This window comes from Fukomys damarensis, unplaced genomic scaffold, assembly GCF_012274545.1.
Source record: "Fukomys damarensis isolate Sample0158 unplaced genomic scaffold, DMR_v1.0_HiC HiC_scaffold_1, whole genome shotgun sequence".
NCBI classification, from domain to species: domain Eukaryota; kingdom Metazoa; phylum Chordata; class Mammalia; order Rodentia; family Bathyergidae; genus Fukomys; species Fukomys damarensis.
This window is the reverse complement of record NW_022900913.1, coordinates 10,845,049-10,862,714: the sequence shown is the minus strand read 5'-3', so window position 1 is coordinate 10,862,714 and position 17,666 is coordinate 10,845,049. Positions and strand designations below refer to the sequence as shown.

Below are 17,666 nucleotides of genomic sequence, written 5' to 3'. Positions count from 1 at the left end.
AACTCTCCTGGACTCTTGCAGCCCTGGGTGACAGAGAGAGACAAAGACACAGTTCGGACTGTGGTAAATAACAAAGGGAATCCAATGGCTCATGCTACTCTATGCCTCTGGGTTGCTCGTGTTTGTAGACAAAGCCGGGCATAGGGTCTAAACTGTTGTCATCAACACCCCTGCCTTTCTTCCCCCTCCTCTCATGACGGGAAGAGTCCAGAGCAGGCTGGGATTCTTTCCACACATATCCATGGGGTCGGAGTTGAATCCTCTCTTTGGCTACGATTGGATCACCCTCCAGTCCCCGACACCCTGTGGAGTAGAGGGAAGGGCCACACATATGGAACGGGCTGCCCACTGTTGGCAGAATAAGAAGATGGAGCCCTGGGTACAGGAAAATAAGAGCTGTCCACTATGAATGTCTGTATTAAAATGCATCTCTTTGGGCTGAGTACAGTGATATGCGCCTGTAACACAACTCTTCAGGAGGCGGAGACAGGAGAATCACAAGTTCAAGGCTACCTGGGCAGCTCAGTGAAACTGTCTCAAAATAATAATTTTTAAAAACCATGTATTTTCAGCCAATCCATTTTGTATTTATGTATGCTCTTCATAAAGAACCCATAGATAAATTGCTATTAAAAATATCTGCTGGCCAGGGATTTAGTTCAGTGGTGCTGTCACCTGCCTCACAAGTGCAAGGTCCTGAGTTTGATCCCCAGTATAAAAAAAAACAATCTGCTCTGTCAGACCAACAGAGTGAAGATCCTAGGTGTGGACAGAGCTGGATGTTCAAAGGTGTTAGTTTGGAGCTTTTGGGAGAGAAGCCATGTTGATGGACATCAGATTCCAAAGAGGCTGCAATGATCCTGAGAGGCAGATTTTCTAAGGGAATAGCTGAGAGATGGCTCTGTGACTCTCGGATCTACACTTAGCGTAGACCACGATACGGGTGTTGGAGACTAAGGGAGGGAGGTGAGTGAGCCTGCAATGTCTTAGTCACTTTCTTATTGGACACGATGCTAACACCAACAACTTGAAGAGGAGTTGATTTTGTCTCACAGTTTTAGTCCATAACCCACTCGCTCCAAGGCAAGAGGGCACGAGGGCACATTGGAAGGACTTGACCAGAGGGAAGGCTGCTCCCATCAGGGCAGCCAAGAAGCAGAGTGTACAGGGAGGACCCCAGATGAGGACCTTCCTGGCCACATCAGTCCTGAGTCCATACAGTAAACGAACACAGTCTTAGTGGATACTGACAAGTCTCCAAAACTTAGTGAAATTAAGAATGGAAGGCTGGGCCTGGTGGCGAAAGCCTGTAATCCCAGCACTCGGCCGGTTGAGGCAGGAGGATCACTGTGAGTTTGAGACCAGCCTGAGCTACATAGGGAGTTCCAGGTCAGTCTCAACTACATAGTGAGATCCTGTCTAAAAAAAAAAAAAAAAAAAAAAAAAAAAAAAAAAAATGGAAAATAATTATTAGAGGAAAAAAATTAATGAAACTGGCACCTGGATCATGGTTTCTACTACCATTCCCCGATAATGGGAACCAGAGTTTCCTGGAGAAATGGCTGGTTCTGGGCAGAGGGCAGGAAAAATACAAGAGGAGCCTGGAACATCTTGTAGTTCCAGAAAGTATGGAAGAGCTCAAAGAAGAGAAGAATGAAGACACGTCCAGTGGACCCAGGAACCAACCAGAAAGAGCTCTGTCTTAGTTACTGTCTCTTTGCTGGGACAAAACAGCTGCCACCCACAACTTCCTGGAGGCTCACATCTTGGAAGTCTCGGTCCTTGCATGATGGCCGATTTCCAGGCAGGAAGGTCTGGTGGAAGAGCCTGTCAGAGGAAAGCGGCTCACATCATGGCAGCCAAGAAGGGGAACATGAAGGAGAAAAGAGGGGCCTGTGGGGCTGGGGATTTAGCTCAGTGGTTCTGGCGCCTTCCTCGAAAGCTCAAGGACCTGAGTTCGATCCCTGGTACCAAAAAAAAAAAAAAAAAAAAAAAAAAAAAGAGAGAGGCCTGGGAAGGAGATAAACTCTCCTAGGCCCACTTCTTCCAGCCAAACACTACCTCCTAACAGCAAGTCAGCTATGAGCACCCACCATCCAATAGCCTTCCAAAGCCTCACTGTGAGCCCACGAAGTTCTTGGGCGACACCTAAGTATAAACCACAACAAGCACCCAATGACGGAAGCTGGGACAGTTTAGGCAATAAATTAGGGCAGGCACAATAGGAAGTACAGTAAGTACTCGCTATAATTCTAACTACTAATATTTTAAAGTGCAAGGATTTATAGTGAGTGAGAAAAACAGGATGTCCAACTGTGAATCCCTCTATAAAAATATGTATAGGATCAATAAGGAAAGGTCATAATATTCAAAATGTCAAGGGCTGGGGATTCAGCTCAGTGGTTCTGCTGCCTGCCTCACAAGCGCAAGGTTCCGAGTTTGATCCCTGGTACCAAAAAGTATATATTCACAATGTCAGGATGGTCACTTTGGTGACACAGTTCTTTTCTAGTTTCTGTAATGTAGTATTATTTTTATACAGTTTTTATAAAGATTAAGATTAAAATGCAAATACTTTTTCAGGCTATAGATTGTTTGAAATTTCTTTGATCTGTTCACCTATAATCTCTCCATGTGGCAGACTTTAAAGTATAAATTTACATTGTTCTCTATGACACTCTGGAGGTTACCAGTCACTTCTGGACACCAACTGCCATCCCTTGAATTGTGCAGGGGACGCTGCTCTACTCTGAGGGCTTATTTTCTCATCAGAGAGGTCTCTGGCAGTGAAGACAAGCGTGTGATGGGAGTCCGGTCCGGTAAGTGGCTGCTTTGAACCAAGCCCCAGAAGTGTGGAAAGGCCCTGTGGGCTATGATTGTGACCACACCCACTGGGACAGGTGTGGTCAGGTTGGTGTGCAGGCAGAGTAAAGCACAGAGTGTTAGCTTTCCATCAAGGGGACAGAATACCTAAGGTAAACAAAGGAGGGAAACTTTATTTTGCTCATGGGCTCAGAAGTTTTGGACCCCAGCCTCTGGGCATTACTTCTGGGCCTGTAACAAGGCGGTACAGTGTGGTGGAGGCAGGTGGGAGGGATCTGTTCACCTGGTGGTGGCTGGGAAACAAAAGACAGAAGGGAAGGGGCAGGAATCTCAATACCCTTCTGGGACACGCCCCCAATGGCTTCAGCGGCCTCCCAATGAGCCCCACCTCTCAATAGCTCCACCCTCCCAGTAGGTCACAGACTGGGTGATGACCATTTGTACAGAGGCCTACACTTAGGAAAGAAAAGGTCTCTTTAGCATTTCCCAGTGAAAATCCTTTCAAGACCGATCCCAAGAAACAACTGTCTCGTTGCTAAAGTACTTTTTTGGCCTGGTGTATGAGGAGAAATGAAATCCTGCGTGGTTATATTAACAGGAGTGCCTTCTACATAACACAGTCTGTGGGCTTTGGGGTTTGGCTGGCCTGCACGTCCCGTCCGCCATAATTGCTGGGTGAAGTCTGGCTGTGAAGCCATCCTTACAGCACAGGAAATGCAAGCGAACATTTTAAAAATCCACTGGGTTCAAAGTGAGTCCTACCCTATCAACTTACCAGAGATGGATGTGGATGGATCCAGGAGTTTACTGAACTGCCCCCCTCACTCTAGGAGGGGGACACAGGCATGCAGTGTCCTGGCTGCCCAGGATCCCAGAGCAACAAATTGGGATAATCAGCCCTGTTGGTTCCTCTAGAATTCACATTTGAGGAACGGTGAGTTAATGGAGGATGAGAAGTGAACACTGAAACTTTTTCTTTCTCTCTTTTACTCTTCTGAAGGAACCTGTGACTCTTGCAGGGTCTTTAGCAACCACCGAAGGACCAGTTCTCTGCAATGTCTGCTCTCCCTCAAGGGCATAGATATCGCAGCGGGCTTACTGTGGGCAGAAGTATGTGGCTATGTGAAATGTACGCTTGTCCCACCACCCTGGGCTCCGGTAATAAAACCTTCTTGCTTCTCTGAAGCTCGTAATTGGGTTCGTTCTCAGAACAGAAAGGACAGGACAACGCGTCTATGTGGGAGAGGGGTGGTCCTCCACCCCCCACAGGATGTTACGCAGAGATTCCCTGAACTTGAGCTAAGAACTGAGGGCAGAGCTTCTGAGCTTGCAGTGGATACTAACTACAGTAGGAGCGCCAGCACAGCACGCCTGACACCAGACTTCACGTGTGACCTCAGGCTTCATTCTCACATAGGCACAGAGCATCTGCTGGCACACGGCGCTTGGGCTCCTACCCACCATCCCAGGCCGCCTCCTGGCCTGTGCTCCCTGGTACACTGGAAGTGTTACACTCGATCGCGAGAGATTACGGAGCATTGCCAACACTCAGCCAAACTGGAGTCCTTTATTGCTGGCGGTGGACAGCAGCTAGTGCTCAGAATCTTTTGATTCCAAAAAGCGGCTTGTAGGTTTCTTTTAAGTGGCTCTTCTAGTTGGGGGGGGCTCAGAGAAGGGGGAGCACAAGTGGAGTTTTGCTGAAGCTGAACTTTGATAAATTAGTGGGGGTCAGGGGAAGTTTCACACAGTTTAGTTGAAGCAAAATATTACACAGCATTCTGTTCACAAGGTCATGAAGGTAACACAAAGCTGCAGGCTACTCTACCAAGTGGGATGTGGTGGTCTATCAGGCATCAACCGAGAGCACTCCCTAGGGAGGGAGGGGAGGCAACCACTAGAATCACTCAACTTTACATGAAATGGAGGGCGAACGGTGGTGAGACACAAAATGGAGTCAGGTTGGCTATCACAGAAGCACGTGACCCCCACTGTCCTCTGGGCCACACATGGCTGGAGTAGGTGAAGACAGCTCCTTGGCACTGGCCCTAACAACTAGTCCTCCGGCATCTGCCACTTGAGGGGTGTGAGAAGCTGTATATGGTGAGGAACAGGGATAAACCTGTTCCAAAGACACACTCTTTTGAGTGTTGGTCAGCTTTTCCATCACTGCAACAAAATAGCTGGCACTTGCAACCAGAGGAAAGGTTTATTTTGGCTTATGGCTTCAGAGTTTATGGTTGGTTGGCTCCAAGGCAGAAATGACACAGCAGAAGGCATGGCGGAGGAAAGCAGGGAGAGGGAAGGGAGACCCTGGCCACAAGAATACGATTTTCAGGTTATACCCCAGTGACCCAGCTCCTCAAGCAGATCCATCTCCTAACAGCATATTCACTGCCTCCGGAGCCCAGTTACCACTCAAAGCCCCATCTATGGACACCTGAGACTTTGGGGGACATTTTATACTGAAACTATAACCCTGTGGGAGATTGCCTGGGGTGGTGCCAAGCCGTGGGCCCCGCTTTTGCCTGGAGACCTAGCTTTGTCTGGGGCATAGGATTGGTAGGAATAGTGGGAGATGACCAGGGCATAGGGAGAACTGGCCACTGTATTGACAAAGAACAAACTCCTAGGCCCTCAGCCCGTTACTCATCAAAAGCATAATTTGCATTTTCTTCTGAGGTGGTCAGGCTAAAAGACTATGGCTTCCCTTGGGCCTACAAATGCCCAATAAGTAACTAAAAGTAGAACAAAGCTTGACCTTCATTTTGTGAAACTCTGGGTCGAATCCCTCTCAGCTCTGCACACAGGCAAGTTCATCACTCAGGGCGTGTCATCTACAAGCCCACCTTCCCCCTTCATCTCCACTGCCCTAAAGCTATGGTCACTTTGGATTGTGGAAGCTTCACTGGCTCACGCTGCCCTTCAATCCACAAGGACCTCTGCCACAGGCACCCAGTTTCCCCTCCAGTCACAATTCGCCTGAGCTGCAAAACCAGGACTGAGGTGACCATCGGCCAGACCCTGGCCCACCTGGCTTACCCTTAAAAGTTGGTGCCCGCTTTTGTGGGTGGGCCAGTCTGAACCCCTGGGTTTTCACATGCCGCTGCCAGCTACTCAAGCTGGAGTCTTGTGCCTGTCTTTCTCTTACTTTCCAATTAACAACATTTTTTTTGTAAATTTGTGCTTTAGTTTTAATTTCTGTTATCAGTAAAGCAAGGATCCATACCAGCTGGTGACACTTAGCTGGTATTTTTGAGAAATGGGGGCTGAGCTCAATGGAATTCCTGAATACCACCTGCAGGGCAGGGGGTGATATTTTGGTTTTTGTCTCTGTTTTAATGTGGTGAGAGGAAAAAAGAACAAAATCTCAGCTAAAAGAGAATACTCCAGGGAGCTCCTTAATTAAAAACAGGAAGTACTTTCAAGGATTTTCAAGAAGCATTCTTCCAAATAAAGCAGAGATTCAAAACCACCACCCTTGATGAAGAGTTTCCAGTCAGGCACTAGTGGCCTGTGTTTGGGAAATGGTTCCTCCCTTACCCCTGGTCCCTGGCTCTGAGTGTGTAACTCAGACAGCTGGAGACCAGGAAGCCATCCAGGCGCTGTCCTGCCATCTGTCAGTCATTCCCAGTTCACAGGTGAGAGGGTCATAAGGGGTCTGTGCTCTGAACTGAAGAGTTTCCCCGCAAGTTAAAACTGGGAAGGTCCCAGGCAAATGAGGAGGAACTGCCCACCAAGACAGAAATGCCTTTTGTTAGGGAATTGATCATGTTAAAGTATGCTGTGACGCCGCCAGCACAGGCTGCATTCTTCTGGTACCTCTTGGCTCCTAAAATGACCTCATGCCCTTATCTCTAGTCCCCCGCCACCCTAGGCCACAGTGGTCCAGAGAAGTTGAAACCTGTTTCTACAGGGCTGGACTCATAAAAGGCAACCTGGCCTGTGATAGGTTAAAAGTAGCTCACTCCTCATAAATAATCAATAGCCTGGCCCCAAACTGATGAAAGGACCTTCCTTTCTTTGTTCTTTTTCTTCTTCTTCCTCCCTCTCTGCTCCCGCTCCTTGAATAAAATCTCCAGTCGGACCTCTCGGTGTGTGTGTGGCCTTAGTTGTTGAGCGTCACTGTTCCCTTTCACCTTCCCCTCGCTTGCTTTTGTCCCCCCCTCCCTTGGACCTACCTGATGTTCCTTTTGACACCCTGGTCCCTCAATTCCAGTGAAATTTCTCGGACTTTCCTCCACCAGATTACATCTTGCAGCTGGCAGGACTTCTGGCCAAATAAGGACATAAAGCTCAAATTCTAATTTTATCTTGTTTTTAAAATATTTTACAACAGAAGCTGATGGCTGGGATAGTCATTAAGTGTTTTGATTTGATTAGGCCCTGGGCTCTCATTATCAAACATTTTAACCATTTTCCCACCAGATCAATGCAGAAGGGATACAGGGAGAGTGGGCAGAGGGCCCAGTCCTGGCTGTGAGCATAGTCACATATTTGACGGTGTGCAGCCAAAGGCCTCAATTTCCTTCCAAGTTGTTGCTGTAGTCTGTGGATTGTGGTTCCTCTCCTAGGACACTGTTTGATGTGCTGTGTACAAGCTTTCTGCCTTGTTGATGTTTTGAGACTAACAGAGCGGCGTGTTTACCTTACGGGGGGTGGTGACATGGCTGTGCAGACAGCAAAAGGCAGGGAAGCTGCAGCAGTTCTGACTCATCTCTGCTCCCTGCGACTCTGACTGTTTGGTCCCTAACCCCTGCTTTCCTAAACCCTGCTCTGTCTCAGGATGGACATTCTACAGGCGTTTTGTATCCTTTCAGCTAACTTTCCACCCTCGTCTTTCACATTTAAGACTGCACTGAGTAGGAAGGCTTTCCCTCTTCATCTGTTTTTGATGATGCCCTGACCCTGAATCTTACAAGGTAGACTGACAATGACAGAGCAACTGAAGGGCCGGAGACACTGTCTGGACTCACTCCAGGGGCTTGTTTCCACGCAGCATCGGGTTCACCTGGCCTCCAGTGGGGCCTGGCATTCTGCATTTTTCTCTTTTCTTGCAGGCTGAAATGCATTTTATTTAATTCTTTATGCATTAGGGATATGCATGTAAGACAGGGTAACGGGGAGGGGTGCTGCAGGGGGTGGGGCGAGACGGCACGCAGCCAGTACACTGGCGCCATCGTCACCGTACACAGAACCAATCAGAAACCTGCTATTTTCCATCCTCCATTTGAATCTGGTGCAGTTCACAGAACCAATCAGAAGATGCTCTTTTCAATGCTTCATTTGCATGTGGGCACAAATCAATCAAAAGACAGTATTTCGGATCCTTCATTTCCGTGGAGCAGGAAGCCAAATGAGTTTTTGATGGGACAGTTTTATACATGGAGTGACACTAAACTGAGTGTTTGATAGGATGACTGAAGCCTTATTCCCATGAAAGAGAAATAATAATCTGGGAATTTGGGATATGAAAGACCTTTTTCCCCTATCCTTGGAGCTGCTGTGAGCCTTTTTACCAGCCCACCAGTTCTTACTCTGCGGAGCATTATCTTTTTACTGTCTTCAATAAATGCGCACTTTTGCTGCCTTTTTCTGTGTATCTTATCCAATTCTTTTGTTCAGGACACCAAGAAGCTGGAAGGAAGCCCTGTGGACACTCATCTGGACACATGGACAGAAACTCTGGGCCATGAATGAAGTAAGGAACTGTGAGAAGCCTCTGTTGAAAGGGGTCCTTCTGTGTGTGGGTCCCTCTGATGACCTCCGTCTCCACAGGCGGACGTGCAGCCCATGGGCGGTTTGCAGTCCTAAATTCCTTGTCCCCTCTTTGGTTTTTACACTGATCACTGTTTTCTACAGGCATCCCCCACTAAAGACAGCACAGTGACCTTTACTTTGGCTGAATCAGGATGGCTGGGATGAATAACCCAGGTATGCTGTGACCAGCTTCTAGGGAGGCTGAGGCTGCCAGCCCAGGGATTCCATTCTGAGTAGGGCAGGAGCGGAGGACAGGTGCTTAGTGGGGAGAGACAAGATGGAGTTAAAGTCAGACTCTCTGGGATCCAGATTTCAACTCCTGTAATCACTTGGTAAGCCAGAGTCCATCAGGCCATTAATAGGACTGACTGATTAAATAAAAGTAACATTTGAACTTCTTTGCTACATCAGGGGGTCCATACATATTGTCTCTCTCTCTCTCTGGTCCTTGCACTGCGAGGCAGGCAGTGGAACCACTGAGCTAAATCCCCGGCCCCTGTCTGTCTCTCTTTACCCTAGTGACTTTTGCAAATCCACACAGAGGGATGACCTCGGTGATTCGATCAGTAGTAGTCTCTGGTATAAACTTACCTCAGTATGTTTTCCCGGTCCCATAGCAGCGTTCTTTCGGTCTGTGTCAGATTTACCCTTGGAGGGTTTCAGAGTGTCACACACTAGCGCTTTTCATGCCCAGTCAGTGAGTCAGGGCTCGCTGGGGTCCCCGTGTATCTATGCTGGTCAGTTGGTCCACCCTGTGCATTTCCCGAGAGGAAGGCGATGAGCGGAGAAGTTAGAAGAAATGTTCTTAACAGCGATGGCTTCTTAATGTCAAGCTTATGGCTTCGGCTTTCTGCCTTCTCCCTCACCTAATCAGCAAAGTTTAACCACCACTGGCCTGCTGGTTCTCTTACCTAGGGGCAGCCCAGCCCTGTCCCCTAAGGGCCAGCTATTTTGAGGTGATATTAATTCAGGATCTTCAAATAATCACAGTCTCTGAATTCCAGCATAACCTAGAAAAACCAAAGGCTGTCTCAGCAGCTGTCCCGCCCAGAGGCCCCAAAGTGCGCTTGTTGGGTGACTTCTTATCTTGCCCCAGAGCAGCTCAGTCTCAGAAAACAAGCACCTCTCACAGTTGCTCTGGGCCACCCTGAGACACAGGGAGTGCACAGTGGGCCTCTTCTGCCATGCCGGAGGGGCCTCTCAGAGTGAGTGTTCAGCCTCGGTACCCCCTGGCACTCCCTGCCAAGCACCTCCAGCCTTACCTTCAGCTGGGGTGCGGCCTCTCCTCCCTGCTCCACGCTGCATTAGGCCTTGGCCTGCTTCTCTGCATTACTTTTCTGTTTCTCCATGATCTTTAGCTTTCCTGTTCCCGTTTTTTCGTGACCTAAGAGCTCTTCCTCTTTCTGCTCACTGGGCAGCTGTTTTCCAGCTGTCTTGATTCCAGGGCACAGAGGAGCCGTGAACTGCTGTCCCACCGTCCCGCCCTCCTCTCTGTATTCCAGACACAAGTCCTTTCCCACTGTGTCTCAAGCCCTTGTTCTTATAGTCTGTCTTCCAGCTCCTGTCTTAGTGATGGGCTGGACAGTGGTAGCCTTTCAATGAGAAGAGACGCCTGCCAACTTCCCTGGTAAAAGATCAAGTGCCACCTAAAACTAATCTGAGGGCAGATTAGTGGTCCTGAATGGCATTTAAAAATAAAGAGCAGTGTTGGGTATTATACTATTGTGGAGCCCATCTGTAAGGTCTTTTCCATTTAAAATTATGAATCTTAATTTTAAAATTTGAATTTATTTTGTGTTTTTGAGGTGGCATCATGCTAAACTGGCTAGGCTGGACTTGATTGTGCAATCTTCCTGCCTCAGCCTCCCAAATAGTGGGACTACCGAAGTGCACCACTGTACCCAGCTCAGAATCTTTTCATGGTGTTGTTAATAAACCCATGCTATTATTTTCATGGCACCTGCAAATGATGACTCGCTCTATGAAAAATCTTTGTTCAAATGTGGCAACTTCTAAGCAAATATTTAAGAATGTTATATTAATCATGAAAGCAAGTAATAATAAACAGTGCAAACACGAACGTACACTTTAAAGTTGGAATCCTCATTAAAAACGTCCCACACAGGCACTGTCCCTGCAGAGTGAACATCCCGAGCCCCAGGGGGCCCCCCTGACATTTGGCAGCTGGGTTAAGAGGAGGGTTGTGTGCAGCAGATAAGCCAGAGCCCCATTCCCAGCTCAGCCAGCACAGCAGGGAAGGCGGGGTGAGGGGGCGGGTTTCCTCTGCCAGCCAGGGCGGAGGCCGTGGGGGCTTCCCGGGAGACCCTGTCCTGGTGCGGTCACGCCCAGCACGGGCCTCTGGGTGGGAAGCCTGAGGACCGCAAGGCAGGGCGGCAGCCTGCGGCGGAGGCCAGCATTCTCTGGGAGAGGGATGAGGGCCCCGGGCCCCCTGCTCCTCACCTTGCTGACCTTGTCCTGGGCTCGTGGTGGCCCGGCCATGGGAGGATGGAAGTGACCCGCAGGTCCTCGGAGAAGGGGTCGGTTTGGGGAAGGGCCGCTCCATTCAGCGAATGCAGCCCTAGAGTGATGCTCCCCAGGCTTGGACCGCAGTCTGTTTCTCCCTTCTTCGCCTGCTGTTCCGGGAGATAATGCCCTATGGCTGCATCCCCCCATCCTCCCAACAACAGACTATTTAGAGCAGTTTTAGGCTCACAGCAAAATTGAGTTGGAAGTACTTGGGCCCTGACTCATACAGACCCCTTTTCCTCCACTAGCAACATCAGTGAACTTACTCGGAGGCATCATTCTCACCTGAAGTCCATAGTTAAATATAAGGTGCACTATTGGTGGCCTTCATTCTATATTTTTTGGCAAATGTATTATATAAAGTGCATCCACCATTATGGTATCACATAGAAACTCTTTATAGTCCTACAGTTCCTCTGTGATCCGCTCATGAATTCTCCCTTTTCCGCTAACCCACAGTGGCTTTCCCCGAGTATCATATATTAAACAGCCTTTTCAGATTGGCTTCTGTCACGTAGTGACAGGCATTTAATTTCCTCCCTGTCGTTTTACAGGTTGGCAGCTCATTTCCTTCTAGTGCAGAGTAACAATACATTGTCTAACATCCCACAGGTTATCCACCCACCTACTGAAGGACATCGTGGTTGCTTCTTAGTGTTGGCAATGATGAATAAACGTGCTGTAAGCATTCAGGTGTGGGCTTTTGGGTGAATATAGACTTTCAGCTTCTTTGACCAGATACTGAGGAGTGAGATTAATGGATTCCACAGCAAGAATATGCTCAGCTTTGCATGTTCCAGAGTGGCTGCCCCATTTTGCCCTCTCACCAGCAACCAGTGAGAGCTCCTGCTGCTCCATGTCCTCATCAGATTGGATGGTGTCAGTGCTCTAGATCCGGGCCACTCTCACAGCTGTCGTACTTGAATTTTGCCTGCTGTTTCTCTTTTCTCCTGGAGTCCCGTGGATGTGCTCTCCACCCCTTCCTTCTCCCTGACCAAAAGGCTGAAACCCAGGGGCTTTGTAAGGGAGCTCTCTGACCCTGATTCTGGATAAACTGGCCAGTGGGAGCTCAGCAGGAAGCTAGAGGGAGGGGACCATGAATTGCATCCCCAGTTTCCTGCTCCTGTGAGCCGCCTGTCTCCATCCACACACATCTCCATTCCACACAAGGGAGCAGTCCTGATGTCCCTGCGCACCTTTCCGGAGGCCTCTGTAAAACTCTCAGTACTCTGACTTGAGTGAGCTGTTTCCAGCAGGATCCTGATGGACACGTCTGCACACAGACACACAACCCACAAGAAAGGGTTTTTTTGGGTAATACTGGGAATGAAGCCCAGCATCTTATGCACAGCCAAATGCCCTAGCACTGAGCCACACTCTTAACTTCTCCATTTTGAGACAGGGTCCCACTCAGTTGCCTAGGCTTGCCTCACACTTGTGATCGTCCTGCTCCAACTTCCCAAGTAGCTGGGATTACGTACGTGCACCACCTTGGCCTGCAAGGAAGGATCTCATTTATTACTAACTTTCGGTATCTGCCTCTACAGGTGCTTTTAAGAAGCTCATTTCTAACTGTGGGATTCCACTACTCACATCCCCCACCCCAATGAAACACATTTCCCCTTGGCAGTGCTGGGTATGCAGGCAAATGCATCCAGGTGTTAGGAACTGGCCAGACTGGGCAGAGCAGCAAGTATGGTTTTGGGGGATGAAATGGGCTTTCTTCTGCCCTGGTGGGGTCAGGCTGCCCAGGGTCTGTTGTGTCTCCTAAGGCACCCAAATGCCGCTGCCTCCTGAGCAATCATGCACACCAGGAGTCTCTGTGCCTGTCCCTCAGCCTTCTCATCTGGGCAGATTTCCCCACATTTCCCTCTCCGGCCGGACTCTCACAGGCCTGATCTCATGGGTCTTCTACCTACACACCACTGGGCTCTCCTGTTCTTGTGGAAAGCTTCGTTTACATGGATCCTAGCAAAAGCCACCCCCTAGTTAAAGATAAGACAATCGGGGCCTTTCTTCCACAGATCCTTGCTCACTTATGGGCCCTCTGAAGGCTTCTCTGGGATGGGTGAGGAGGCTGCGCTATGCTGTCTAATGCAGAAGCCATTTCCATCTAGAATACTCCATATTAAACAAAAGTCAGTTCCTTAGTTTGCATTTCGAGTGCTCAGTAGCCACACATGGCTGGAGGCTGATCTCAGGGTTAGATGACAGCTCCTTGTGGAAGTTCACGTGGAATTAGGAAGTTACCTGACACAGGTGCTGTGCTGGAGACAAAGTTAGGAGTTGTTGGCACAGAATGTGATGGGCTGAAATGGCCTCCTGGGAGACACCTGCGTCTTAACCCCGGAAGTGTGACTGTGACCCTTCCAGGCAACCAAGAATCTTTGCAGATGTGATCTTGGAATCGATAATGCTGGACTATCCAGATGTGCCCTGGATGCCACTGCAAGTTTCTTATGAGAGAGAGAGGAAGATTTGGCACAGAAGAGTGAGCCATGTGAAGATGGAGCAGAGGAAGTGCTGAAGATGCTGGCCGGAAGATGGAGCTATTTGGCCTCAAGCCAAGGACTGCCATAGCCAGCAGAAGCCAGGGAAGAAAGGAATGATTCTCCTGCCGAGCCTCCAGAGGTGGGGTGAGGCACCTCCTTCACTCCTGCCTGCTCAGACTGATTTTGCACAGCTGGCTTCCAGAACAGTGAGAGAATTTCCTTTTGGTTAAGCCATACAATTTGTGGCAGTTTGTAACAATGACACACACAAAGGATTGGGAGCAGCAGAGTCACCTAATAGGCTACTACTGTCTGATTCCACCGCAGCCTGACATGGGCAGTCAGAGAAAGCTGAAGCCTGCTGCTGGCCTCCCATAGAGGAAGTGGCCTCCAAGAAATTAGGATGGTCCAGAGAAGTACGAGAAAGTGAGTTTAACATCCGCATTTTTGGTCATAAAATTGAAAAAGAAAATCACGGTACACTGACTTCCCTCACCACCTTTTACGAAACTACAGTGATAACTCTTTGCTTGGGAGAGCTTGGTGCTGGGAGATAATTTTCATGTTGGCAGAAACAAAAAATCGATGCTTTGCATCTTTATTCTCTTGGTGCAAGCATTTAAAAATAAACATGGAAACCAGGTTGTTACCTTAATTTTGCAATACAACAGTGTGGGCCGTTCTCAAATTGTCAACAGGCTGTGTCACAAAAGACCGTTTTTGTCACTTATTCTGACATTGTCTTTCCTGTATTAGAACATGACCAAGAGAAAAATGTAGCTATAAAGAAACTGGTGGATCAAGTAAAACTCAGAACAGGTTTTGAAGCTTCAAGAAGGAGCAAAGAAGAGCTGGGGATTTAGCTCAGTGGCAGTACACCTTCCACCCAAGCGCAAGGTCCAGAGTTTGATCCCCAGTACCCCCCCAAAGGGAGCAAAGATGTGTATGTTTTCTATAATCAACAGTGATAAACAAAGCAATTAGTGTTAAAGTCTCCACTTTGGTGGGCTTTCCCCATAGTCTTTCTTGTCCTTATCAGCAGGGGAAGCAGAAAACTGTTCTAGTAAATAGAGCAGTCCTGGAAATAGCCCTGAAGTGGGCCACGGACAGGATGAGAGCTATAGGAATGAAAGGTAAGCCTCTAGCATTCTCGAATTGTAAATAAGAAATGGCCAGTGGAAGAGGGAGCTGAGGAAACAAATGTTCTGTCGCCTCAAATTAACAGAGAATCTGTTCTCTTCATCCAACCACTTGCCGTTGATACCTGGACTCAACCTGAAGTCGCTGCCTGGAGACTGACATCTCTTCACATTGCTTTTCCTGTTGTCTCAGGAGTTCTGTAGGGAACTCACTGCCTTCCCTCTTCTAGCAGTTCCTTTCCCCTCTTTCCCTTGAGAGCAGAGCTGGCCTCTGCTGCTCTCCCACAGTGCCCTGCACACAGCAGAAGCAGCCAGGCTCTGAGCCCAGGGTTGGCACCCAGTAGCCCATCCAGTCCCTCACTTCTGGTCCCTGGTCAGTTATCCTCTTCTGTATATTGAGCATTTTGGTCAGGATGCGGTGGAACAGGACAGGAGTAGCCTCCTAGTGTTGGTGGTTAAATGAACCTTCCACAAGAAATGCATGGCAGAAAAGGGACGAGGCAGTACAATGTGCAAACAGCTTAAATTTTGACAGTCACTGGTTGTGTAGTTTCTCCTTCAAACAATAAAACCAAATGGTTTTCGTAGCATCACAGGAGACTAACATCATGTAATGCTAAAACTAGCAAGTACGAAGAGAACCAGCGACGCTGGACTCTGCTTCTGGAAAGATGGAGGAGGCTCTGTGGTCCTCTTTCTGACACACACACATGTGCACATACATATACAATGAAAAACCCTAGACATTATATATGAAAAGACACTGCCAAGTGAAGAGAAGAAAGCAGACCAACTAGAGACTTTGGGGCTGGGAAACCACAGAGTAAGGGATTCCCTGGGACTTCCGTTTGCTCATATATCCCAGTCTTGGAGCTAAGGAAGCCAGCAACCTGCAAATGTCAGTAGGTGCACAAAAAAGTCTCCAGAACACCTGCTTCGCCTGGACGAGGGATGAACAAAGGGGCAGTTCAGCAAGATTGAAAACTTTCAGACAGTAATCATGTAACTTCTCTTCTCTAGCCTAACAGGACTGGGGAAACACGGCCCTCATCTCAGTGGCAAAGACTAGTGCAGAGCCAAGATGTCTCATCTTGCCCAGTGATAATGGAGGTCAAACAGGGGCCAGAACTCTCCTGTACCCTTTGTTATCAGTGGAGATTATTGGGGAAGCTTGTGCTTCTATTCCAACCCATTAATAAGAGCCGTCTTCCCTCCCTGCTCAGGTGTTATCAGAGGAGGACCAGTGCAGTCAGGACTTTGATCCTCACCTGGGGTAAAGAAGCCTTCAAGAAACAATTATAAACATGCTTAATCAAAGTGATTAAGTAGGAAGTCTCAGTAAAGAAACTGAACATACAAGAGAAACCAAGTAAAATTTTAGAGCTTAGAAATACAATGAAGTAAACTCAACTGACAGAAGACTAGCGTGGACAGAAGAAGGCAAGGCTGCAAAAGAAACTGAAGATGGGCTGCGCCTGTGTCTCAGTGGCAGAGCACATGCTTAGTAAGCATAAAGCCCTGGGTTCAGTCCCAGGACTCAAGAAAACAACAACAACAACAACAACAACAAAACTTTAAGAAATAATGACTGCAAACTTCCCAAATTTGACAACAGACATACCTACAGATGCAAAGAAATGCACAAAAGAGACACAAGAGAGTTTAAAGACAAGGAAAAAAAATACTGAAAATGAGGAAAAAAAAAATCTATTTTATAAGGGAAAAGCAATTTGAATGGCAGCAGATTTCTCATTAGAAATCATGGAGGCTTAAAGAGAGTGGCATGGCATTTTTCCAGTGCTGAAAGAAAAGAGCTGTTAATCTAGAATTATATATCTGGAAAACCTGCCCTTCACTCATGCAAGGGAAGTGAAGATGTCCTCAGAGAAAGAAAAACTGAGAATGTCAGTAGAATTACTCTAAAAGAATGGCTGAAGTTAATTGTCTAAATAGAAAGGAAGGGAGAAATCTTGGAATACTGAAATAAAGCACAATGGAGAAAAATATGAGTAAATTCATTTCTCTTATTCTCTTAATTCTCTAATGGGAGAAGCACTCAAAATTCTGTTTGATCCCTGAAGAGAAACAGTGAAAAGACACTGTGTGTATTGTGGTTCTAAACCACCTAAAGGAAATATTTAAGACAATTACCATTATAGAGGGAAAGTTTCTACATTTCATTAAAACTGGTAGAATGGATTATACCAGTAGACTGTGGTTTGCATGCATAATGCAATATAGTGACCATTAAACATACACAAAGAAATACATTTAATGACAATGTAGGGAAATCAAAAAGAGATTCTAAGTGTTCAAGCAATCCTTATAACAGGCAAAATCAAAAGCAAAACAGAAATGGAGCCAAGACAGAAGAGTGAGTCAAAAATTAAATAGCAGCTTAAACCCTTAACTTTTCAATAAATTTGATTAAATGTAAATTATTTAAACAACCAATTAAAAAAGATGAGTGGCGTGGATTAAAAAATATGATCCAATTACAGGCTGTCTACAGGAAACTGACATAAGGATATAGGACACTGACAGAGTGAAAAAGACATGCCACACCAACACTGGTGAAGAAAATAAAAGTCAGGACTGACTACACTAATCTGTTAGTATACATCAGAGCAGATACTCAGGGACAGAATGGATATTACAGTAATAAAAGCATCAATTCCAAAAGCCGGGTGTGGTGGTGCATGCCTATAATACCAGTACTCGGGAGGCTGAGGATCCTCACAGGAGGATCACTGTGAGTACAAGACCAGCCTGGGCTACATAATGAGTTCCAGGTCAGTCTCAACTACATAGTTAGATCGTCTCAAAAAACCAAAGGAAAAAAAAAGCATCAGTTCAAGCAGACATGGTAATCCTGAGTATGTGTGTATCAAACAACAGAGCTGTAAAATATGTGAAACAAAAAATTGAG

General features: G+C 47.4%; 1 long non-coding RNA gene across 2 annotated transcripts in view; it reads right to left on the bottom strand.

The window, feature by feature from the left end:
* LOC104867222 overlaps positions 1 to 17,666 on the bottom strand; it is a 31,799-nt gene that overhangs the window by 10,777 nt on the left and 3,356 nt on the right. For both annotated transcript variants that reach the window (XR_781706.2, XR_781707.2), the window contains exons 2-3: positions 9,172 to 9,332; positions 7,002 to 7,093 (exon numbers count right to left, since the gene is read on the bottom strand). This is a non-coding gene — a long non-coding RNA (uncharacterized LOC104867222). The remainder of the gene's footprint in view (positions 1 to 7,001; positions 7,094 to 9,171; positions 9,333 to 17,666) is intronic.